Here is a 25,636-nt window from a genome sequence, read left to right on the forward strand (position 1 = left end):
AGAGCATCTTTCCAGCTTGGCATCCAAGGAGAGGGATAAACAATCACTCTTTGCCCTTAGGCAAGGGGTGGAGAACATTAAGCTGCTCTGTCCAGCTCCACATAGTAAACACCGAGCAACCGGTATCATCTGGGAAGAAACATAGTAAACAGGCGTTATATTCATTTTTCCACAACTAGCGCAGGGGCAGTGATGCAAGCTTTTCAAAGCAATCTAACTTCTGCTGTTTTCTAGAAGCAACTGGTTAAGCCGCCGAGGTTCTTACAGCTTCCAGCTCCTCACAAATTCATGTTATGAGCTGTGGTTTCCTGTTTGTTATTTTTTTCCAGTATACTGAAGACACTGACTTGAAAACAGTTACTTCCCCCCCACACGCACATGTTGAGATCGAGCTATGTAAACATCTGTTTGAGGTAACAAGTTTTTCTCACTTTCAGAGGAAAAGTGCCTAAATTCAGGGTCTTCATTGCATCCTTTTGTAGATATGGAGCTACTGATTTTTTTTTTTTTTTAAATAAACCATTTCTCTGTGACCATTTAAGTGTTCAAAATTAAGCTGGGAGAAAACTTGCAACTCATTTTAATTATGCTTGGGTACAAAAGTCAACCCATTTCTTCACGGACATTGAAAAGCGGCCATTCAGACTGCTATTTTAGCAAGTGCATTAATTCTCTTAAGAGCAAGGGAGAAAATCGGAACGATTTAAGGTGGCAGTAAATGCTTACAGCACATACCCAGCAAAATACTGTTGAGTCAGGCCACCTGCGACCCAGCTGAGGCTCGCGTTAGTCATCCGCACAGCGGAGACGCTCGGCGCCGTGTGCAGGGTTTAGCAAAGCCAAGCCGGGTATCGGACGCGGCTTTTGCCAGTAAACGGCGTTCTTGCTAGAAGAGTTTACTTTACGCGGGGCGGAGGTGTGTCAGTGCAAACCATATCAACACCGGTTTCACCACGAGTACGATATAGGATAGGGCTACGCCAGCAAAGCCACACGTGGCCTTTGAGTAAACTTACTTTCTTCTCCTTTTGGAAAGATTACAAAAAAAAACCCAGCTGGCCCAGGAGCAACCCAAACGGGGCAGTGCTTGGGAATGAGCATGCATTTGGAAGACTGCAAAACCTGCCGTACTTTTGTAGGAGACTGAAGTACATTAGTGTTACTCCTGAATATTTATATCTTCCGCAGCCCTGGTATACAAAATTTTACAGAAGGTTTACAAGAAAACAGCCTGCAAAGTTTGCTCTGAGCAAACCCTTCGGTTGGCTCTCCTCTTCTCCCAGCAAGTCATACCCGACCTTCTCGTTCCCCAGTGGAGTCGGCAGTACGTACGCTTTGACCAACCGCAAGCAAAAAAACCTTCTATTTAACTACTGCACAAAAATTATACTTTCAGCCAATGCTGGTAATTAATTTTCTCGCTAAAAGTTACTGTACGTGCCAGCCACCCCGGCTGCCTGTTGATGGATGAGGCCTATTAGAGACCTGCCTTCGAACAGCCCATTGCAGAGTCGTGTTCCCGACAGGCCGATACACGCGATGCCTTCAGAAACGCTGCGGCTCAGCCCCACCAGCCGAGCTTCCCACTCCGACGGTGCATTTTATCCGTAATTCACCTAACAGACTTCAGTTTCAGTCATTTTCACCAGTAATGCTTTTTGGCTGATAAGGCTATCATAGCTGTGGGCTTAAATCCCTTTGAAATACAAGGAGTTGGAAGTTGCTTTATTTACTAAAAATAAATATTCTCCTGGAAATGCACAAACCGGGTCACAGGGAAAGAGAGAAACTCAAAGCGATTCATGCAATCCGAAAATGCAATCTACGGCACCAAGTCATAAGAAAACCATTCCAGACTTTCCAAGAAATATGGTTCTGCTCGTTTTTTGATGTTTTGCTATTTCAATTCTTAAAGCAGGTTCTTTATCATCTCACGAGGAGGCTGCGAGCAATTACCAGGTTGTCCCAAATGGAGGCCTTCAGAGATGCATTCCCCAAAGGTTAAGCTAGATGCAAAACAAGAAACTTCTGTCTACATTAGATACAGCAACAGCTCGGTGCCAGAACCGGCCCGCTCGGGCTCCCCGCCACGGCTCACCTCTCGCCAGCAAGGCCGAGCACTGTTTTTCCCCTTAAAAAACAGGGCCATTTTCTCGGCAGGCTATCAAGTACAAGGAAATCAATTATTTACAGCGTTCTTTTAGTTACAATTTGCAAAAAAATAAATTTTTACTGCATTTACATAACACATGCACATCCATTAGATTTGCAGCGGAAATGTCATCGAAACCATTTCAAGCAGGAATTACAGGCAATTCAGAGATCCTGATAGGGTATAAAAACCTAAACAAACGTTGCCAAAACATTAAAAAAAAAAACACAGAAGGGTACCACATGCAGCTGTGGGAAGCCAATGCAACCTTGCCCTGGATAAAGTCTTCATACACAATAAAACAAAGCCCTGCATATTTTTAGCTTGACTAAGAGGATTACACAAGGGTTTTATGAAGACATTTACACCAGTATTGACAAACTACACAGTAGCAATAAAGCCACTGGTGCAACTGTGCTACACGTAACAGCGGCCATCCCTTGGGGAATTGCTTTCAAATCTCAAGGGAAAAAATTACCTCTGTGTAATTCTGCCTAAAGAGCAATGACTTTTTGACACGGGGAAGATGCACGCGGGAGCGTAAGGTGCAGCAGCCCTGCAACAGCGCTGCCGCAACTTCGAACCGGCGACGCTGGCTCGCGAGGAGCACGCGTGGGAGCAGCCCCGGAGATGCTCTGAAGCTCTGCTGCCACCTGAACGAGCGCGTTATAAAGCCTTGGGAACAGGGCTTCACTAAGACTTCCCCATTAAAATGTGATTAGCCGATTAAAAAACCACCCAGCCACTATTCTCCGCAGCAGAAGGGTGCAAAACCGACACCTGGGTCCCCGCTCATGGTGACTTAACATCAGCTTCGTCACCGGTGAGCAAATTTCAGGCCAACGGCAGTGGCAAGCCGCGGGGAGAGGAGCGAGATTACACAGCCTTAATGGAAAGTATTATCTAAAAACTTCACGGATTTAAACAACAAGCTTTTGCAGGCATATCAGCTCGAGGCAAGGCAGAGCACGACAACGCAGCCCGTTCCGCCAACCTGGGCAACAAGCTGCAATTTGTGAGTTACGTCGGCCATAATCAATATTTCTAAGCTATTAAGGGTCCGTCACAAGTAAGGTGGAAAAGTTAACGACTACTCTAAATGCACAAGCATGGGCAAGTCCTTCAGTCCATCCTCTCCTAGGAATTACTCAGCTCATCAGCGTTGAGTTGCACTTGAGGAGGACTCCTTCGCCCCCACCCCGATCCTGAACCTCCCCAGCATCCTCCCCTCTCACTGCATCTGCCCATAAAGCCACATTCAAACACAAAACCCAGCATTTAAAGACTAATCACTTACAGCATCTTAATGGCTTTATTAGAAATGACAAAACTTCGCTGCTGCAGATCATGCCGGGACGCTAAGGAAAAAAAAACAGTATTTCTCCTTTAGATATTGCAACAACAAAAGCAGACAACACACTTCAGGGATTACAGTGCTTCTTTTTTTCAAAGTGCCATTATTAAATACACACTCCTCACTGAGCAACAATACATACAGTCTCAATATATATTTAACCATCCCTTTTCTTGGGGAACCACTACAGAAAAGCAAGGAAGTTTTGCTACCTCCTCGTGAACTGCTCCACACCTATCGCTTTGCCTTCGAAGTCCCAGCATCGGGGCTGAGCGGGGCTGCAGGCCAGAAGATCCTGGCTCTAGTCTGAGCTCTGCCACGAACCTCCTCTAAGCTCTCGGGCAAGCCTAGTGAAGCCGAATCAGGAAAACCACTATTCCTGTAGAAGAGAAGAGTAATTCTGTGGTGAGAGCAAACCACCCCGCTTACCCCACGGAAACACAAAAGAATTACTCCCAAATAAACCGAGGTACCAAATGGTTGACTTAGTTTTCACTAATGTAGACAACTTTTTCTTAATTTTTAGGAAACAATCATATTTCAATGGATGAAGTGTTTCCATACTAACACCTTTTCAAACGTTCTTCTGTAACTGAGATTTTTAAGAAAAATACTTTTCAGGTTTGGTGGCTGGAACTTGGACCTCTGAAGTCGCTCTGGATTTTTTGTTTGGGTTAATGGAGTATTTTGAGGGGAAAAGAAAGAACGGAAAACAAATACCTCTATAAACACCCCGAGAGTCCACCAAGCTAAGAACCAAAAAACATCTACAAGTGAATTTCCAGAGTCAGCCTTGAACTCCCATGGCCTTCAGCGTATACAACAAGAAAGTGCAGCACTTGCACATCTCACAAGAGATACTGAAGATAAATTCAGATGAATTTAGTGATTGTGAAGCTCAAATACCACAGTTGGGAGGGCTACGGAAAAGACAACGGAGCAATTCATGAAATTTCAAATTCAGTGCAGCAACTCGAGTAGGAGACCATGCAGTGAAGGACGAGGGGAGGAAAAATTGAGCCACTGACTGATGCTCGAGCACCATCAATCCTTTGCTCTGAATAGCACAAGGGTCCTGATGCAATAAAAACAATATATAATTGCATAAGAGCATTTACAGGCACCAAAGCAGTGCCAGAGCAGAGCCAACAATTCTGGCACTTTTCCACTAAAAAGGCAGTCGCGTTATTTTTAAGTAACAGTTTTTATGTACATTCTTAAATATTTAGAGCATTATGCCATGAACATAAATTACTCATCTGGGACAGGCTGTAAGTGAATGGGTGTTTAATAGATATCACCAGCTTCAATAAATTAGGCTTACACGAAAAATAGTTAACGACACTCAAGTTGACTATTAAAATACTTCCCACTGCTTATGCAGCACATAGTAAAGAAGTGGCTAAGTAGTAACTGAACAAGTCCATACTAAAATTTAAATACAAATAATGCCATATTTTACAATAGTGGGTATAAGGTGGCTGCAATGCTTGTCTAGCTCCTGGTTTGCTTTAATAAGGGTCTAATGTGCAACACAGCTTGCTCAAATGTTCATAATAAAGGTCTAAAAATTGAAATATTATTTCCTCAAAACTTCTGGTAAACTGCTGTAGCTGCATCAGACCTACAGCCCAGAACTGACTTGTTCTAACAGGAAGGTGCAACTAGTCCTGAAAAACAACTGAGAGTGAAAAATTCTATATGCTAGAGAAAACAAAGGGTTTTTTTAATATAGCTATAAAGTAAGCTTTCTTTGCCTGCCATTTTCCCTAAAATTGTGTACTGTAAATACATATTAGATCATTATTCAAGCATCGAATTCAACACTCTGTGTCTATGAAAGCTGCTGGTAAACTTTTAGTTTGAAAATCCTTCATCACAACCATGCTAGCAGTAAACAAGACCACGGTCCACAGAAGTTCTTAAATTCTTTAAATTCTAACAATACTTGCTGCAAGCAGTGACATTAAATGTCACTACAGGTATTATTAGAATGTAAAGAGAGTCGAGGACAGAACATAAACCGAGCTTAGGTACATCAACCCAGCAGGGATCAAGGTAAGCAGAACACAGGCTGCATGTATTATTAAATATTATACCTATGTGACTCTTAAAAAAAGAGTGTACTAAATATTGCGTTACGTCTGAAATATTCTGTAAGGCAAGAAATGATAAATACAGTCGGATCACGGCAGTCCCTCCCTAAGTAGCTTATTTGTTTGTTCAGTTCCAGGCACAATGGGAGCTTGGGCTAATTCAGGTTGACTGTTACTACCTCATTATAAATACTAATTACTGCTATTACTTACTAAATGTTTATTTGGGTTAACCCATAATGCAAGCCAAGATGCCTTTTCAAGCCTATCTCAGAAGCTCAGCAGGAGCGGTTGCGAGTCCAAAGTGAGCGTGAAGACGGTATTTTACACACAGACTTTCTTCTCCTCTCCAACAAGCACTTTATGGAGACTTCCAGTCCTAAAATATATAATGTATGAACTGCATTAAAGCGATCATTAATGTTTAGGAACATTTTGGGGGTCTGCTTGTTCTTGAAATGCAGCCTTTTTGGTACCACAAAAATCCTCCAGAAGGATGCGTTCATTGTGAGCAGTAATTCGTTCAAGCCTTCCCCCGCAGTATGACGGATTATACGGGAAGGCAAAGTCCTGCAACAGTTTGGGGCCGGGAGAAGGGGGAGAAGAGCTGAACTCTTCTCCCTTTAAAGAGAGAGGTCTTTCTTTTAAATGATACCAGTAATGATTTGCAGTTATGTTCAAGATGCTGTGCAAACAGCTAATTAATCCCTGATACAGGGAAGTGAGATACTTGCGAAGCTCTGATAGAAGAAAAATCAAGGACCAGGAAATTACTTAACAAGCCCAGAAAAATCAGGCTTCGAGCCATACTCAAACCAGTCAGACCTAAAATGTTCTTTATCAAATGGCAGCGTGTCCTCAGTCTGAGCACAAGGAATCATCACAGTTAGTTCAGGCCTTTCTGTTCTGCATTAATAGACAGCATTTTAATAACCCTTTCAAAACACAAATGCCATTTCAAAAATTGGTCAAAAATGACTGAAATAGGTACTAGAAACCAGGTCCAAGAGCTCTACCCGTCAGTGAGAGGGGGGAAAATAAAAATCAGGTAAATAATCCTGCAGACAGCACTATCTAGCGATTTCAATGCAGCAAGCCGAGTTGTTTCTTCAGTAAATCTGTGTCTGTGCCTGAGAAAGCCAGGGCTCTGAAGGGCTGAGCAAATGCACACTGATTTTCTCCCACGTGAGAACTCTCATGGGTCATTTCAGGGCAAAAAAAGACACTTTTTTTTTCTTCTTTAATAAGGATGAGGTTCAAAATGCCCAGGTATACAAAATTGTGATGTATCCAAGGAGCTTGCAGAGATAAGACTATTCACGATATTTTCAGGGACCTTGAATTGAAGATGGGGTCGCCTTAGTAATGTGGGAAAATGAAACTGGAAAGAGCAAAGCTTGGTTTCAATATTCAGGAGGAAAAAAGCCATTTCTGGAAATGCAACGGACTGCAGGAGAGGAGGGAGACTATCTTCAATTTTGACAACCTACGTGAACAGGGAGGAAGAAAGAGCCAAAGGCTCAGACAAGGACTCCGACGACACAAATTTATAGCCGCTGATGTCTGACCTTTGCACGTAAGTGATCTAATCCCCTTTAAAAGTACTGCAGCCTCTTCCCCTAGATGCAAATACTCAGCTTTATTTCATTCTCCCGCTGTTGCTTTCAAGCCCATGTTATAAAAATGTCAAGTTTCTGAATGCGGCTCTGCAGCCGGGACGCGGTTCGTGCCATCCCCGGAGCTCCGGCACCTCTGCCGTCGCATAAGGAAAAATTCAAATCCTTCACTTGGAGGTGGCTGGGTTAAAGTCCAAACGACAGACACTTCCACCCTGGAATGACCACCCTGTCACCGGCATATCAAATTGCAGGGATCCTACGAGCAGTTTTTCACTACCATCTCCTTTTCGCTGGGTAACACGGGGGAAAGAAAAGCCCTTATTCCGCCCTCCGTGTCTGTATTCTCTACAGCGACCCTTCCTCGCCTGCACCCCTTCATCATCCTCCGCGGATGGAGAAGGAGGACAGCCCTTCGGCGCTTCCCAGCCCTTGGGAGACACGACTTCCACTCATCGCAACAGGGAACACTTAATCCCGCAGCCTGCTCACGTGCTCCGAGTGCCAGATAGCCCCTTTCTCCCTGCTGAGGACACAAGCACCGCTCTCCTCGCACAGAAACCCTCGTGGATGCCGAGAAACGCCTTATACCTACCAAAGCCATCTTCCGAAGGTGGAAGCTGCTTGCTGATTAAATCCGGTTTGCAGCGTATCACAATTTCCTAAATTATTTCCCTGGCAAGGACTGATGAGAACAACAGCTCCGCGCTGAACCGCATGCATCGTTCTGTGGGTTAGGAGAGAACTCATTTAGCGCTCTAAATCTCATTATAACTCGCTGATCAGGATGTAAAATACGCACTTATCTCCGAACCGAAGGCTTTTAAACAGCTTGAAACAAACTCAGCCCCTCTGTCTTCAAGTAGCATTTGTTTCTTATTCCTCACACTTTGGGAGGCCTGTTTGAAGAACCCTCTCAGTAAACAAATTAAAATTATATTGCTATATTGGATTTAGGACGTTTAAACCAAAAGCCAAATGCTGCAGACCAACTGCTCAGTAAGTAAATGCAAATACAGAGGTCAAATACCAGACCTCTGAATCTCCCTGTGGCAAGCTGGACAAGCGTGTGCCGAACTGCGAAAGGGGAACACTTTCTTACCCCGCAGAGATGGTGTTTATACGCAGAAAAGCCCGTGCCAGTCTCCGGACAGCGAGGGGCTTTGTGTCGACACGCCGGACTCCTCAAAGGTGCCTAAATCTGCGGCAAGCAAATTTACTCCAGGGGCAGATCGAGTGGTGCAACAGCCCTGGCAGCGCCAAGCTGCCAAACACCAAATTGCAGCAACCTCCGCTAGTTTTAGTATCAACGCTTCCCCAGGCAGCAGGCTGATGGGCTGCACAGGAGGAGGAAAATATTTCCAGGATAATCTTTTTTTTTGAATTTGTAATGGTCATTCTGTATATTTTCTCTCACACCTTAAACCTCTGCAATGAAATTTCGACCTTGTTTAACCAGATTCATTTAAACTGTTCTCACGAGCCAGAAAGAGTTTATTTTCAGCTCATCAGCTGCATGAGAAATGCATGAATTACTCAATGTAGGTATTTTCCAGCATCCAGAAGGAGACCCAAGAGTAAAAGCATGTTTCTCCTTTCTAAAACACCTCCTTAAAAAGCCTTCAGAAGCCATTTAATACCATTTTCAAAAAGCTGGTGATACCTCTGTAACCGTACGTGCTGCGCAGCAGTAAGGAGTCAGGCGTCCGAGCCCTCCTCGCACACCTGGAAGTGAGCAGCGACCACGGCACCGCGCAGGGCTGATCTCAGCTTGGGAACTAACGCTGGGGTTTTCTTGGATGCCACCAACAGCAACGTGTCTCTGCTTTTCTAGGGACACGCATACAGATCCAGCCTCCCAAACCAGGTTCTCCCTTCCCACCTTCCACTGGATGAGGTTCCTCCCCAGCAGGACCTGGCCATCTGCCCCAAAACATGGACCCCAGTGCCACCCCCACCCAAAAACCACGCTTCCCTCCGCACAAGCTAGGACACAAAACCTAACTCATCATCTCTCTTTGCATCCCTGCAAACCCACCGACCCAGCCTGATGGCACCGCACAACCTCCCGGCCACCGAATGCTAAACCTCTGCTCCGCATCTTCTCCACGCACATCAGCCTCCCAAATCTGGGTCCCGGCCGCACACCCTCACCCACCTCTCCTCTTCCTCTGCCTCCCTCGCATCTGCAGCCCCAATCAGGAGGGCAAACACACCTGCAAGCTTCAAAACGGTGAACCTCCACCGGTGCTGGCAGCTCTGAGTGCCACCAGCGGACCACCTACTCCCGGATCCCCCAGTACCTGGCTCATATTCGGCGTCGGGAGTTCATGTCTCGTCCCAAACATCCCGTTTCGAGGCAGGCGGCATACCAGAAGCGTGTGCATACCACAGCTCGGGAACCCCTGCTCCGCAGAAGGAAAGCCATTGGGATGCCTGTCGTCAGAGCTGCCCGTCGGTGACGGCGAAGCCACTCGAGCCAAGCTCCGCTGGCAAATCCACACCAAGTTGCACCCAACTCAATACATCTACGTATGCAACCAGCGTGCTCTAGGCACCGGGTACTTGGGAATAACCTGTCAAGTGCCTTTTACCTTTCCCCGACACCCTGCTACGTGGACAAGGGACTCAATTTCTGTGATTCTCTTTTATTCGCCCAAAAAACGGGAGCAAAAACTGGAATAATATTCCTTTGCCTTGCAGGAGCATGACAAAAAGTAGCCAATACATGCACGATGCTCACTTCATACAGAAATTAATGTCATAAAAAAGCTTATAATCTAAAAGTACTAGAAGAAAACTAAGTACGTTGCAGAATCAAGCACTAAAAATTAAAGAGCAACAGATTTATGATCATCTGCGCAACCTTAATCCGTTCCACTTTGTTAGTCCAACCCATAGAGCGAGTAAGTCAGAGAATCTATGGAAAAATATCATGTGGCTACACAATTATAATTACAGTTGCATCTGTTTTTCCTAACTTTTGAACGTTCAGCTTCACAAACTAGATAGTTTTTGATGTGTTTAATGGAATTTCCTAGTTTTTGGTTCTAGTCTGCAGTACCAAACTGTACTTTTCTGACGTGCTGTATTTAAACATCATTCATAGGAATCACCAGAAAACTATGTTAAATTATCACATTGATTAAATCTGTTTCCATGTGTCACAATTTAGGTAGTTTATTTTTTCCATTTTCACTGAATTTGAAAAGCAAAACTAGATTAAATTGTATTTGCCAGATAGTTATTTTCCATACAGCACGCCTTGTATATACAATATTGTTTCCGTTTCCAACAACAACCAAAAAAAAAAAAGTATAAAATCAGGCCAACTGCTATTTTCAATGGGATTTGTAAATTCATTAAAGCATTTTTTTTATTTATTTATTTCAGGCCTTCAAAGAGATTAGCACTGTTGCATCTTCAAAAAAAACACAACTTCATGCCAAAACTGTCAAGTCTGCGTAAACTGCTTTAAAGGTTAAGGACATAACTATTAATCTAGCTGTCGGAGGCACTGGGATCCCACAACTCCCACTACGCTCAGGGGATATTCCACGCAGAAAGCAACCCCATCACACTAAAATATGAACTTGGGAAAGCAATTCCAGACCCCCAAGGAAAATCCACATAGAAGGTTTTTTTCACGGAGAACACTTGAAAAGCATCTTTATAGAAAAATAATTCCTGGGATAAGAAGCTATAGTTGAAATGGAGTACCAAGAAAGCTTGCAAACAAAATAAATATAAAGCATATTTTAAAACGCTGGCTTTTCATAACCTTAATGAAAATAAAAGAAGTGACACGCAGCCAAAGGCAGAGCTAGTTAACCCTGGGGGTCACAGAGGCCTGCACAACGTCGGGTTTTACCTGAACCTTCACCAGTGGCTCTCACTTACTCCATAAACCAACGGTTTTAAAATTACGTTTGCAGACAGGAGCAGAGAGATTTTACACTCTAAATCCATTCCAAGAAACTCTAGCTGTCCACTCAATAGCAAATCAGGCTTCACGCTAATTACATTTTAATACACATTTGGACTTTGTGCTCAACTGTACAGTAAGTTGAGATATAACCATATTGTAAACCCAGAGCTTCATACTCTAACAGCACTGTGCATGCAGTGTTTTACTATTGCATCCGAGCCTTCAAGTCGCAGGATCTACTGGGCTCTGCTGTAGGGGTTTTCAGAGCGTCCACCTACCTTTCCTTGCATCCCAGCTTAGCATCTTCCCTCCTTAAAAACGCTTGCCTGGTGTTTCCCTTCCAGCTCACAACTACAGCATGGAAGAAAGTCTGGTGGACTTGCAGCTTCCCTGTTAGAAGTCCACGCACAAATCTCGGCTGGTAAAACAGAAACAAGTACCGTAACTGCCAGCTGTCTACAGAATTAGCAAGAAGACCCGGGACTCCTACTGCCAGCAACCAAGTTTAGGAACTGCAAGAAAGACAAAGCAATCAAGCTTAAACACCCAGCCTGCAACAGGTTTAGCTCTAGCGAGTTGTTTATCTTCGCGTACAATTTTTCCAGTATGATTTAAAATAACTGGTCCTAAGTGTCAAAATCCTTTTCACGTTAGTCAGACTTTTTTTTAACTTCAAAGACAAGGGCTGAAGAGCAGTTCCAGTAAAAAGTACATCTCTCAACTTATTCAGAGATCTTTGAAGTATGTTGATAAAACTGGATGTAAAGTCGCTGATGAAGAGCAAAATACAGGCTGTAGTGCGGGGAGAAGAAGAGAGGGAGGATAGGCAGCAAGCTTGGTATTTAAAAGAAGTAAGAAAAAAGCTAAGAATTCCCAGATGCAAGCTTTCTTGTACAGTTTACACATGAATCTGGTTTAATGGTCTGAAAAGTTCAGGACTTTTCTCTCCTATTTCTTCAACCCAGGAGTTGCAGAATGTTATCAGAAAAGAAAAAATAAAACAGAAGAAGATTTTTAGTTGTCACTGTTAACTCCCAATACTGCATTTTTCTGAAAGATAATAACACCCTACTATTTTTTTGCACTGAAATGTTATCAAATACTAGTCTAAACCTTCTGGACGGAGGATCATTGCGCTGTGAGTAGGAAGGTCTCTCCCTTCTTTAGGCCCTTAGCTTCCAACAGAGTCCATGCCAAATTAGCAGAAGGAAAAAGAATAGTTGTAGGTCTATAACATTATCAACACCTACACATGTTGATATTGTTTCACACCATTTAAAATCATTTGATCCCATGGTAGTGTTGCAATTCTAAATTTATCCCTCTGTTCATAACCAAGAACCGAATTTCGCATAGGCAGGAAGGCTATGGGTTTGTTTGGTTTTTAAACACTTCCTCATTCACATTTTCACCATAAGAATACAAGAAGGAAGCCTGCTTTCTGCCTCGCTTTGCATATTGTTTTATTTTCAATGTCTTCACACTCTGCAAATCCAAAAAAAGAGACCCTTTGCATTTTAGGTGTTAAATTACAGATGAAAAAAAAAAAAAGTTCAACCAACGAAACCAGTTCTCAGCTAAATAGCTTGTTTCATAGTATATGCCATGATAGATAATTCAAAATAAACACAAAGTAAACACAAATAGCTCAAAACAGATATCTTGATTTGTGATCCAAAATTGCTAGCTGCAGGATCAGCCTTGATTAAGATCTTTTTGATATTTGTTTAAGACAGGCTTTAATATTTAAAGACCTTCCTCCTTTGCAGAAAAGAGCAAAGGCATCTAAGATCCCTTCCCACCAGTCAGTTTTAAGAAAATGGCAATTTATGCATCTTCATAGCAAAATGTGGATACTCTGGCGTTCACTAACCAAGGCACACCAGCAAACTGCACTGTTTTGCTTTCCTGTATCACCTCCCCGTAACTCACCAACATGCACCGGCTTCACTAAATCCAAGTAAAACTCTGGGCGGACACGCTTGCAGCAGGTTAAAGATGACAACTGGGATAGCTTGCCACAGTTTAGAGAACAAGGTGAACCAGCAAGCATGTTTAAAGAGATTTAAGAATATATATGTGCAGGCTTACTTAAAAAGGTTTACAAATATGCTAAGTTTAGGCAACGTGACCTTGCCTGCATGGCACATCTGACAGGCGTTTGGCTCAACGGCAAGGATTTTCCCTGCAAAGTCCATTCACAAAACCGTGTCCTCACTTCTTCCACGCTCACCCAAGGGCGTCTGAGGGAAAATCCCACTGGTCCTCATGCCGAGCTGCTTTACGATTCCTTCCCAGTCAATTGGGTCAACGGCATGAGAACCTCTCCGTCTTGAAGGGAAAACGGTAGGAAAAGTATCAGAGGGTGATCAGCACAAAAGCTATTTAGCCTGCATTTTCCCTGCAGAGCATATTGGCTCCAGCCCAGAGCCAAGCGAAGCCTAGTTTCTAACCTACATTCCCAGCCAGGTAAATTAGTTCAGGCTTAAAGCATCCCCAAACCAGTCCAGCAGTTTTTCCTTTGCAGATGACAGGAGGACAGGTAAGCTGCGTGGTGCTGACACATCCTTTTTATACTCAGACCAGGCCTCAGAGGCCTCATAGCACTTCAAAGTTGGTCCCACACCAAATCTGCAGCATTTTAAATGGTCAGCTTCCCACGAAGATCGTGCTGCAGTGGCTGAAACCTGTTCTGAAACGCCCTGACTCACACGTGCAACGCTGCACACGCAAAACGTCGGATCAGTCTGCAAGCAAGCCTTAATTTCTGTATTCCAGGCAAAAGGCCCACTCCCGATCCTGCTGCGTCGGGGGAAGAGGTTAAAACTCCTCTCAGACGCCCATCGCAGCCCCTGCGGTGCTCGGCCGCAGCTCAGACCTGCCGGCAGAGCGACGCAGGCGAATCCTCCCCAGCCCGTGGCAGCTCAGCCGAGCTGGAGCAGCTCCAGCAGCGGGAGGGGAGCAGCGGGCTCGGCACGGCAGCGGGCAGCAAGCTCCCCCAGCCCATCTTTTTGCAGGGTGCCTGCCCAAACTACGGCTCCTACCACACTTACTTTCCCGGCAGACCTTAAAGCACGCTTTTGCTGCAATATCTATTGAAAAACCCTCAATATTCAGGCTGCGGAGCTGCTGTGTCTCCCAACTCTCCTGCCGCCCAGTACCGCCCAGTTGCTTCCTCTGCTCCTCTATCTCTTGCCGTATGTTTAGGCTGAAAGTTATTGGAAGCAGAGACGACTTTCGTTCTATTTTTGCATCACTCCTACCCCACTGAAACCTGGTCCATGGCAAGGATTCCTAGGTGCTGCAGCAATACAAATAATATATAACCACCAATAAAAACTGCTTGTTTGTATCTGCCAGCAATTAAAGCTTGTATGTAGATGTGGCAGCCACACGCTGCCGTATATCACGCACTGCGTAGGGCCTTTCAGGAATACGTGGTTCAAATATTTACCTGTTACTCCAAGCCCCTTCCCTGCTTCTCCCTTTAAAGACAGGATTTTAATCTAACTTTAAAAACTACTTTTTCATTCTTCCCCTTTGATCAAAGAGATAAGAACCATGCTTCAAAGAACCACAGTCAACCAAGCAAAGCAAGAATAACTTGTAACATAAATAGTTCCCTTATACAAAATATACTGTTTTTCAGCTGGCAAACTATTTATGCAGGAGACAGGATATTTTTAGTAGTAGCACTCACACCTTCATTTCTGACAATCCCTGCAAAGTCCCATGCAAGTTAACCCCCTCAGATTAGCAAGCAACAGGGTACTGATCTCCAGCAGATCTGTTCATGGAAAACACAATTTTTATATATATATATATATACACACACACGATATAAGCAAGTCTAATAATCTTAAAGGCTCCAAACATTTGTAAGCAACCCACCTCACAATCACGCTAAGGAGACCAAAGAAAATCAGCAGAGGGCACATCCTCCCAAATCCAGGCTTTCACAACACGAGAATGACAGTGATACTATTCCAATAAATCTACAGTGGATGTGTATGACTAATTATACGAATTAGTCATGCAATTGTGAGCATGTGTCTTAGCGTTATCAGAGGGCAAGACTCGGGGAAAGCGCGAGCACTAAAAATCAAAGTCAAACCGTAGCGAGCAAGAAGTGAGGGCCTTAACTCTGAGTGCTCAAACGCCACGTTCTGTCCTCAGGAAGGGTATTTATTTTGGAAGCAAGGATCTGTGCTGCCATATTGTTCAGCAACATGCTTCAAACGACAGATACCCATCTTGAGCAAATAAGTTGCGATTTAACCTTTCATCATGCCCATCGGCTTTGAGCCAGGTATAGCACTGCCAAAGTTACTACCGTTTATTATCTAACATCAAGAGCTGTTTGTCCCCTTAAGTGGCAACTTGAACTTTAATCATTTTTCACAAAACGGTGCTAGAACAGCTGCAGATATTCTGGCACTTGCTAAGTCTCTCTGCAGATCTGTAGCTTTATGCTTACCTGGTTTAACATATTTCTCTCCTTGTTGCTGTGCAAGAGGCCTACGTATGTAATTATGTATGTACCATGTACTCCGTACAGTTCCACAGGTAATATATATTTTTCACTTTCTCTTACACAAGACGGCAGAGAGGCACAATGTAAATAGCTCAAAACACGTATGAATTTTGCTGAAATATTATGCAGCTAGAAGAACACAGCCTCTAAACTGCAATAGGACAGCACACCCCTGTAAAAGTAAAGAAAAGGTCTTTTTTGTTCATAGCCATTCTAGTTGCAAGAAGGCGCACAGGTGTATGGCTGTTTATTTTTATATACACACACACACACACACAACACACACATATATGTATATATACACAACACATATATATGTATATATACACATATACATACTGCCAGCCCACACAAACCAGGTCTTATTTTTTTCCTTTTTCAGGCTAAACGGGTAACATGGAGAGTACAAGTCTTCCGAGAGGCCCAAGAACGTGCAAGCACCACCCATGCCGGTCCAAATTTCCAGTTATAATATACTTTGCTGTGTCACTCTTTTTCGGCTATGCCGTATTTGGGTAGTGCAAATTTGATATCTACTGTACGCTGATTAAGCTCGCAGCGTAAGAAAAAGCAGAGAGCGGCCCTAGAGAGAGGCTCACCTCTGAAAATGCCTCTTTTGGGGCGTAAAAGCGGGCGAGCATCACCCGGCAAACGCGACGGCGTTTCTCAGCCACCGAAAGGTTGACACGCGCCTAGGAAACCGGAGGGTTTCAGCGCCTCGAACGAGGCACCGCGGGAGGAAGCGGCCTCCCCGCCGCAGACCCGCTACCGCGACGCATCGCGACGCCCGGCCGGACCCCCCGGCTCCTCCGGCCGGATGATCCGCGCGGTCCGCGCTCCTAGGAGGGAAACCCGGAACGTTTAGGGCACCGACTGGGAGGTGGACGCCAACTTCGCAGCCCTCCGCCGGGGCGCCTGGACCGTCCATCCCAAACCGAGCGCCCGGCCGTTTCCCCCCACGGATAAAAATAATATAATACTAAAATAGATAAATAGATAAAATAAAATAATTTCTGGCGGGGCGGGGGGGGTGCGAGGGCGGCGAAGCCACGACGCGCGAACAAAGGGCTGTCACCGAAAACGCCCCGAAACGAGCTGCCCCCCCACCCCACCCCACGGGGGTCGGCGCCCCCCGGGCCTGCGCGACCCCCCCCCCCCGCCTCAGCCCCCTCAGCCGCCTCCAGGGCGATTCCTCCCCCCGGGGGGAGGGGGGCGGGAAAGAGGAGGGGGTAAAAAAACCTGCTTTTTCACTTTTTTAATCAACTTTAAAAAAAAAGAAGAAGGTGAACGCGCAGGAAATATTCGGGAAAGGCAGCGCCGGGGCTCGGCGGCGCCTGCCCGCCGCCCCGGGCCGCGGCCCCCCCCCGCCGGCCGCCCCCCTCGGCGCCGCGGGGGATGGACGCGCCCCGCCGCCTCCTCAGGGGGCCGCGGGCTGCGGGGGGGGGGGAAGGGGGGGGAGGCCGCGGCCCCCCTCGGCGCTCCGCCCGCCGCCATGGCAGCCCGGGGCGGGGGGCCGGGCCCGTCCCCCGTCCCCCCCCCCGCCGCCGGTGCCCGCCCCCGCCGTGACAGCTGCGCCTCCCCGCAGGCCGCCGCGGCGGCGGGCGCCCCCCCCGACACACCCCCCCCGGCGGCGCGGGCTCCGCGGGGCGCCCCGCCGCCGCCGCCACTCACCTGCCGCCGCCGCCGGGCTGACAGCCGCCTCCGGCCTCCCCCCCGCCGGGGCTGAGGCCGCCGAGCTCCGGCGGGCAACGCGACAGCGACTCCCGCGGCCAGACGGAGGGGGGCGGCCCCGAGGGGGGCGGCCGGCTCGCAGCAGCCCGCCGCCGCGGTTGCTACGGCCGGGGCGGCGGCGGGCGGGCGGGCGCTGCGGGGGGGGCCCCGGCTCCCGCTGCGCGGCTCCCGGGCGCCCGGGGCCCCTTGCCTCGGCGGCGCGGCGCGGCTGCGGGGCTCCGGCTCGCTCGCCGCTCTCCCTCCCGGCGGGACGGGGCGGAGCTGGGCACCGAGGACGAGGGGGGCGGTGTCGGAGGAGGCCGCCGCCGCCGCGGCTCCGATCCCTCCTCCTCCTCCTCCTCCTCCCTCAGCCGCTGGCGGCCGCCATCTTCCCTCCTCCTCCTCCTCCTCCTCCTCCCCCCCCGCGGCCTCCCGGCGCGGGGCGGCCCGGGCGCCGGCAACGCGGGGCGGCGGCGCCGGGGAAGCGGCCACGCCGAGCCGGGCCGCTGCCCCTTCGCCGCCGCCAGCGGCCGCGGCGAGGGGGAGGGAAGGGGGGGCCTCAGGCGCCATCTTGGCAGCAGAGGGGGCGGCCGGGCCTGCGGGCCGGGGGCTCGGCCCGTGGCGGGGCCCGCAGCACCATCCCGGCCCTGTGCTGTTGTCCCCGGGGCCGGGGCGGCCTCCTCCCCGGCCGCCCTTGGCCTCGTGGGGTCCCACCAGCGCAGCCGGGCTGCGCATCGTCAGGCCACCGCGGCCTCCCCGTGTCCTCTCCGAGCGCTCGCGTGGGGCTCCGCTAACCCAGCCTGCCCCATCCCGCCTCGGCCACGGTTTCAGCCTCGTCCTGCGCCAGCTGAACCCCCCACGCGGCCCGCCAAGGCGAGCCAGCTCCCACAAGGCGCATGGTTTCCTCGTCCCGCTTGCTCAGTGAGACCTGCTGCCATTCAGCAAGGTCACCCCATGCTCAACGTTACCTCTCAGGGTCTTCGAAGAAGACTTCAAGGCCCTCCTTCATTTCGCGCGAGCCTTGCTCTCCTTCAAGGCATCAAACCATCTAAAATACATCCCGGATCAGCAGAGGTCACCGCATTTGAGAGCAAGCTCGGTGAACAACCTAAGGTCCCGTGTAGACCAACACAGAGGATGACCTGCTGCATGGTCTCATCACCAGCATTTTCTGCCACTTCCACATAAACTGCTGGAGGAGAGCAGCTAACAATCGCTCTATCAACTATTTTATCACATTCAGGCTGTGTCTCGTTGCATTATTCATCCTCCCTGTGGAACTGCGAAATCCCCAAACACCTTATGTGTCATGAGGCAAAACAACTCAATGGGTTGAATAGTTAAAATAAACCAGAGCTTCAGGTGGCTCCATTTCCTCCGTGGGAGCTCTTTATTCCTCGGGGTGTTGAGAGTGCATTTGTTACAACCACACAAATTGGGCTTAAAAGGCCCAGTCAAACATACGACATCTCAAACCTACCCAATGCAGTCACCTACATAATCACTCAATCTGGATTTCTTCTTACTCAGAACCATTCGCCTTTCTTGGGTTCCCAACAGTTACCTCTGATGTTTCCTGCTTCCCAACTGGAAAAAACATCCTGGCCTGTATTTCATAACTGCCTCATTATCTCCTGAGCACCTGTGAAGGGGATGGGCAAGCTAAGCTGGAATTAACCCTTTGCTTGTCAGGTGTAGGGCCGGAGAACTTCTATCGCAGGTGTATTTGCTGGGTTTTGTTATTCTGAAATCAAGAGGACTTTTCCTGGACTATTTTGTATTCATTGCAACAACTGTAGGTGAATTTATATTAAATGCTGCATGTTTTGTCCTTCTTCAGCTAGATAAATAGTGCACAGATTATTTTTTCAGAAGAACTTCAGGCCTATAAGCAAACTGAAAGCATTGAAATGAGTGTGAAAGCGGTAGAGGAACAAGACAGAGAAGAGCAGCTCTCTGAGATCACGCACCCATAACAAATCCCCTGCCGCGAAGCTCGCACAGTCTCGCAGCGAACAAAGGAATATTTCTGATTCTCCTTTAATTGCAGACTTAATAGGGGCTGAGGCAACAGCCACCGCTGCTGCATGCTGCTGCATGACTCCTCATTGCAACACATCTAGGTGGAAGTGCTAATATATTCCTTCTGGTCCTGCTCACTTTGTGACAGCAGCAAGGGGAGGAAGCTGTGTAAAAGTCCCTCCGTTTTTCGGTGCTGCCAGCTCTCCACTGCCTCTTCAGGCTATGCCGACTTTACTTTTATTCAGGCAGAAAACGCTCAGCCTTCACAACTAATACCAAGTCGTAGAGCTTGATGTTAGAGTATACCCCTCCGTGAATTCCTCGCACGAAAGTAATATATGACCTAATCTCAGGCAGTAGGGAACATTTTAAGTTTTCAGTGATATTAACACTGAGAAGTATAAAGCCATTTTTATTACTTTAATCTGCAAGTTCATTTTTAAATGGAATACAGGTATAAACAATGCCGTTTTTAAGTACATTACAGTGCTGTCAGGCTGCGGCAGTTTAAATAAATGAGACGTCAAAACATATTATGAGAAAGATTAAATGTCTTGTTGAAATACACATGGCAAAAATGAAATCCATCAGCAAAATGAAATTATTTCAAAACTTCATAGAATTAAACCCCAAGGCCTCTCCCACCATTTAAGTGTGACTTCAGTGGGTGAGACTTGATGTGGGAGCAGCTTTAATCTCCATTTCATTTAAAATGACAAATAATTTACTTTTGTTATATCTTCTAATCTGAGCCCTTTATAAAACTGGCTGATATGATTGTTTTCTTTTTACAGATTTGAAGCAGTAGTTTAGAGGTTTAAGTGGAGGTCAAGCATCAAGGGAGTGATGGAATCACCAGCAAAACAACGCTGAGGTCTTCTGGTTGTCTCCTCGGTGGCCATAAACCCCATGTTTTACACCATCGCTATTTAGCCTGTCGTTCCATGTAACTTGCTTGGGCTAATGCACATTTTCAGGCTTTATTTTGCTTTATGAAGCAGACTATTTTAAGAGTGTCTTGTACATTGCAAGTATCCACGGTGCAGTTGTTAATCTAAGAGGTTAAGTTTAATAATACGGAGTTCCTTAAAGCTCCTTGGCTGAATTCAGTGTTGTAAAAAGCAATAAATAAAAAATAAAATCAAGCAATAAATAAAGCAATAAATAAAGCAATAAATAAAATCTTTGGTGATAGTATTGTATCCACTTTGTGAATATGGTTCTTTAGGGCTCCACATAACTCCTGAATATAGGCTTGACTCTGTGGAGTGCTGAGCCCTTCAGGAGGCTGAGCACCTCTGTTACTACTAAATTCCCTATCCCCTAGAAAATTAGCTGTAAAACATTAAAAGTTGGCACAATCTTTTTTTTCTTCAGTGCAATTTAGCTGTCTTGTGTTAGTTCTGGTCTTACCCTCATCTAGAAGGATATGCGTCAACCTCGTACTCTTCTGTGTTGTAGAGAGCTGTAATGGAAATGTGAAGGTTGGTCTGCATGGGGGATGAATGGGAATGTGGGGTGTGGAAGCAGCAGAAGGACCGAAAGCAGGAGAAGGGTGTCACAAGTGGCATTTGATGATGGCATCTGAACTAGCAGGTCATCAGGATTGCAGTACACATCTACCTTCAGGGAGCCTGTCTGCCTGAAAAGACTCAAGAGGTGGGAGGTCCCTCCACAGGGCCAAGCAGTGCTACCAGCTCCTAAAAGATGTTGAAAGCCAGCACGCGGAAGAAAAACCCAGGAGACCCCAGAAGGGTTTGAGGACTAGCATCCCTCATCCTCCAGCTCATCCCAAGAGGCAAAGCCCTGGGTACAAGATCCTGGGGCCCGAACCAGGAGGGACCGCTTGGACACTGCTGGTTGCCTGTGAGCACCTGGGTGCGTGGGTGTGAGAATGTGATTGCAACCAGTTTTGTTTCAGATCTCCTTCCTCCTTCCAGGGTCTCAGGTGGAGATGCGCCACATTGCTGCCCCCTCATTTCCTGCAGTTGAGACACCGAAAAGCATGAAGGTTTGGGGTTTTGCTCAGTAGAGGATGCACTTAAGAAACGCAGCCCTGAGCCAAGAGAAGAACTCTTTTAATGCATCGAGGTGACACCTCTTATTTTTACAGCTTCGCAAACATCCTTCAGCCGAGATCAATGCACAACCCCATTAAGGTCGATGAGTTGTTTTACGCTCCCAACGCCGTGGCAATTCACGCGAGCCCCTTGGCCTGGCTGCAGCCTCCGGGGCTTGCAGGAGGAGAGCCGTCCCGGCACGGCTGCTGGGGACCGCGCGGCCAGCGCCCGCTCGCTCGCTCGGGGAAGCCTTAATGAAAAGCAGCTCATCAGCGGTTACGTAACCTAATGATAATCCGGCTCAGGCCGGGCAATACTTAAAGACACAGCGTCCCTCTGCCGTGACCTATTTTATGCTCGATGCAAGGGCAAAAGTATGCGGTCGGGAACGTCGCGGGGTCTCTTACCGCGGGGTCGTTGCCTGTCCGTGGAAAAGCCCCCGCGTGCGCTCCTGCTTTCCCAGCTCGCTACGGAGCAACCGCTTCGGATGTGCTGGTGACTTTTTATGGTGTCGGCTCCCAGCACGGGCACGGCAGAGAGCAAATTGTAAACAATTAGGAGGAAAACACTCAATGTCCCGCAGGAAGCTCGGCGCGCTTTAATTTCGGCTTCTCGAGCCGCCTCGGTTTGGGGGTATGTTACAAAGCATTTCTGACGCCGTGCCGAGCCACACAGAAAGCTTTTGTGTTTTTATTAGACCTCAGAGAGCAGAAATGTATGCTTCCACGTTCGCCTTGAGAAATCCATTAAGACTGTACCGACATAATTCGAACTTGAAAACCTGGCTGGCCCCTGCTAATCATTTTTTTACCTCTCAATCTACCGAAGCATCAACAAGAGATTAAACACAGAGATGTCGATTCAGATCCCAGCTTTTAATCCGGCCACAGATGGTGTCAAAAGAGGGACGGCAATACGAAATAGCAACAGATTTTTTCCCGAAACAATCACTTTTTTGTTTAATAAAGATAGAGAATGAGAGGCCAAATTTAAAAACTAGAGGAAATCTCAGTTTCCCACAGTTCCTCTCCTAGAGAGCTTTGAAGCATTATTAATGGGCTGATTTCTGTTAATGATTAAGAATGTGTTTATATTGATATACTTAACTAAAGTTATTACTGTTACTATTATTAATTCCTTTCTTTAATGGGTAAATACACCATTCTTCTTGACGCTGGACAGGTTAATGACACAGCTGGTTGCAAAAAGGATGTTGTAATGTTGTGGTAAGTATTAGAAATCCTGCTCGTTATATACAGGTGTCCTAATTCTGGCAGATCTTTATGCTTACGCAGATCCCTGTTGATTTAAAGTCGGTGATACCGAGACCATATATTTACTACCACAAGGAATACCAAGCCTTGCAAAAATTTACTGCTAAGCATAGTACTTAGTCCTGACGGAGCAGCTGATGTGGATCCCCCTCTTAGGGGCTGAAAAGATTGCTCAAGCTAATTTTGAGTGCGTTTTAAAAGCTGATTTCTAATGCACAACACTAGGCAGCTTAAGGTCAGAAATTAAATTACTTTTTAAAAGTTTTACAGAACTTCAGGTTGGTAGAACTATTTCATGACATTTAAAAGGAAAAATTAAAATAAAAGATAAATTGCGCTAATTGTGCTTGTTGGCATTTGAAGCATCTCCCTGCGGAGTTTGCAACCAAAATACTGCCGCATTGTGCTAGCATTTAAGAAACAGAAAGTGGAACTAAATGAAGATTATTAAAATAGCGCAGCTGATTATAAACTCTAAAGGGAAATCAAGTAACCTCATTTCCTTATCTCATCAGAGCAAAAGGCTAAAAAAGGGGGGGAGTGAAAATACATTTTTTGGGGGTTTATTCATCTTAAGTGTTATTAATCACCAAAGTACCCAATATTTTAAAATGCATTTAAATATGCTTCATATCCCTTTAAAGCGGACTTGTTAAATCAGAAAGTAAGGTGGTGTGTCTCGATGATTGCGGGTTAAAGGGTGAGGGTGACCGAGCTCCTCCGAGCTCCGTCGAGGTACCGAGGCCTCCCGCGGCTTCGCTGTGCTGGGTCAGCTCACGTACGCATCCGTGCCAGTTTTCTGCCTCTCTCGATAGCTGGTATCTGATGTTCTAGGAAGAGGTCGAGCTCTGCTTGTGATGTACTTGGCTAATTAGATAATACTGAATATAGAGTCTTTTTCTCATTCTTTCTGGACGGGATTCCTGTTTGCTGTTGGCTTTTAGGTGGTCTGGGAAAGGAGAATTAATCGTTTCAATCTGTTTCTAACCGGGATGCTAACTCCCGCCGGGCTTGGTGTAACTTGTCCTTTTTTGGCATCGCGCTGGGGAGGCCAAGCACTGAGCAGGGAATAAACCAGAGCTCTTTGCTCACCCTATAGAAATGATCCCGCTGAGAACTCCCTCTATTTACTCGTCTGCACTTAAAGACTGTCAGTTTTATTCAGGTATCTACTCAGTCTCTGAAATACTTTCCTTAACCTACTTTTAATGCCTTTGAAGTATCATCCGTTTCACTAGTTTGAAGAGTGCTAAAGCCCTCGTGCAGCCTATAGGCACTTAAGTACTTACTTTTAAACCCATGAGTAGTCGTACGAGGTGCACAGGAGTTGCTGCGGTTCGACGGCTCTCTCGGGCCGTCTCGTCGGCTCTGCGGCTTCCCGCAGCGCTCGGCACCGCGTTCCCGCTGCTCCTCCTCGCCCCCATCCACCTGCGTGCCAGGGAAAGGAGGAGAGACCCCACCGCGTCCCGGTCCCAGGTCCTCACCGGTAGCACCGCTGCCCTTCCACCGCTGCGGCGATCGCCCCGTTTCTCTTGGGTGTAGCCCCATCCTTAGAGGTGTAATGCAAAATCTTTCCCAGCTCCTGGAAATTAGCAGTGCTCCAGTACCTTGAAGCTTGGGGTGGAAGAAAAACATTTCCTCCCCCCAAAACTGTTGACCTCCATTGAGTGGTTCTGGGTATCCCTGGTATCCACAAAAATATCTCAGCCTGCTTGGGGTCTGCTAAACTCCTGGCCGCGGTGAAATCCTGTGCAGTTAATCAGGTCTTTACCTCCACCAGCCACCTCTGCGGAGGGAGACATCTCAACCTGGGCAACCGATGCACGAGAAGCGATCAGAAGTACAAGAAGAAATGGAGGAAGCAATCGAGGAGGGACAGAAGTGTGAGGAGCAGCGCTCCAGGAGTGCAGTTTGCAGGCTGAAGGGGAAGCACTGGTTGTAGCTAGAAGCGGGGTGAATTCTTTGCCATATCAAATGAACACAGTGCAAACGGAAAGGGGTACCCTCACCACGACTGACATTTATAGAGCACCAGCAAAAGATCCTCTGTTTTACCCCCCGTAGGTAGCACAGAAGAAGAATGAGCAGTTGTTGACTATTGTACGCTGTTTTTCTCTGCTTTGGTTGTTTTCCTTTTATTGTTCGTGTGTGTTTGGTAATTTTCCTTTTAGGTCAGCTGCTACGCTGAAGTCAGAAGCAGGAGAGGAACCGGAGCAGAGCAAGGGCAGGGGACGTGGACCCCACCTGAAGGCATTTCCAGCCTCAGGCGTGGGGAACTGTTGCCCTTGGTGGCTGTGCCTCCAAATATCGGCAATTATATCCCTCTCCGCTGCTTTGAGGATTACAGAAAGTCATTGCCGTGGATCAGGAATATCATTAGCAGCTCAAGGTGCTGAGATGGTGGTTTCTGAACTGGGTGGAGTGTGCAAGGTGGAGGTTAAACCAGTGATGACCCAACCCGGACAGGTTTTCCTTCTTCTGACTGTCTGAGAGGAGTTATAGTAGAGCTTGGACATCTAGGTGACCTGAGACATGTGAGTGGAGAATACCACGAACTAAAGTTAAGCTGAATGTGAAATCCCAGGGCAGAGTGGAAACCGAAACCAGGAACGAGCCATGTTTAGATCATGGCTTTTTCCGTTTGAAATCAGAGATCGTTCCTGAGAAAATGAAAGCCATGGTTTTAGCAATGCAAGGCTTCCCCTCAGTGGCAACAAGGTAGCAGGGTCCCCTACTATTACATAACAAATATATATATATTTTTTTTTCAAAAACAAAATCTAGCAGAAATTGTGGCTCCTTAGTAAAGGCAAGATTTACAGTATGGACTCAAGACTGGACTGGGTATAATGGTATAATGGTATATGACAACATGAGCGACCTAATTGAT

The 25,636-nt window shown here is 46.9% G+C and overlaps 1 protein-coding gene across 2 annotated transcripts in view; it reads right to left on the bottom strand.

Moving 5' to 3' along the window:
* The window catches only part of NCOA1 (nuclear receptor coactivator 1), a 139,091-nt gene extending 121,391 nt beyond the window's left edge, over nt 1-17,700 (bottom strand). Inside the window, exon 1 of one of the 2 annotated variants that reach the window (XM_064508235.1) lies at nt 17,352-17,699. The gene's annotated coding sequence lies outside the window, so the exon portion shown is untranslated. Of the gene's footprint in view, nt 1-17,351 lie in introns of both variants that reach the window. The other variant, XM_064508237.1, reaches the window with a different exon arrangement.
* Nucleotides 17,701-25,636: the final 7,936 nt, after the last annotated feature.

The sequence above is a fragment of the Dromaius novaehollandiae genome, chromosome 3 (assembly GCF_036370855.1).
Source record: "Dromaius novaehollandiae isolate bDroNov1 chromosome 3, bDroNov1.hap1, whole genome shotgun sequence".
Lineage (NCBI taxonomy): Eukaryota > Metazoa > Chordata > Aves > Casuariiformes > Dromaiidae > Dromaius > Dromaius novaehollandiae.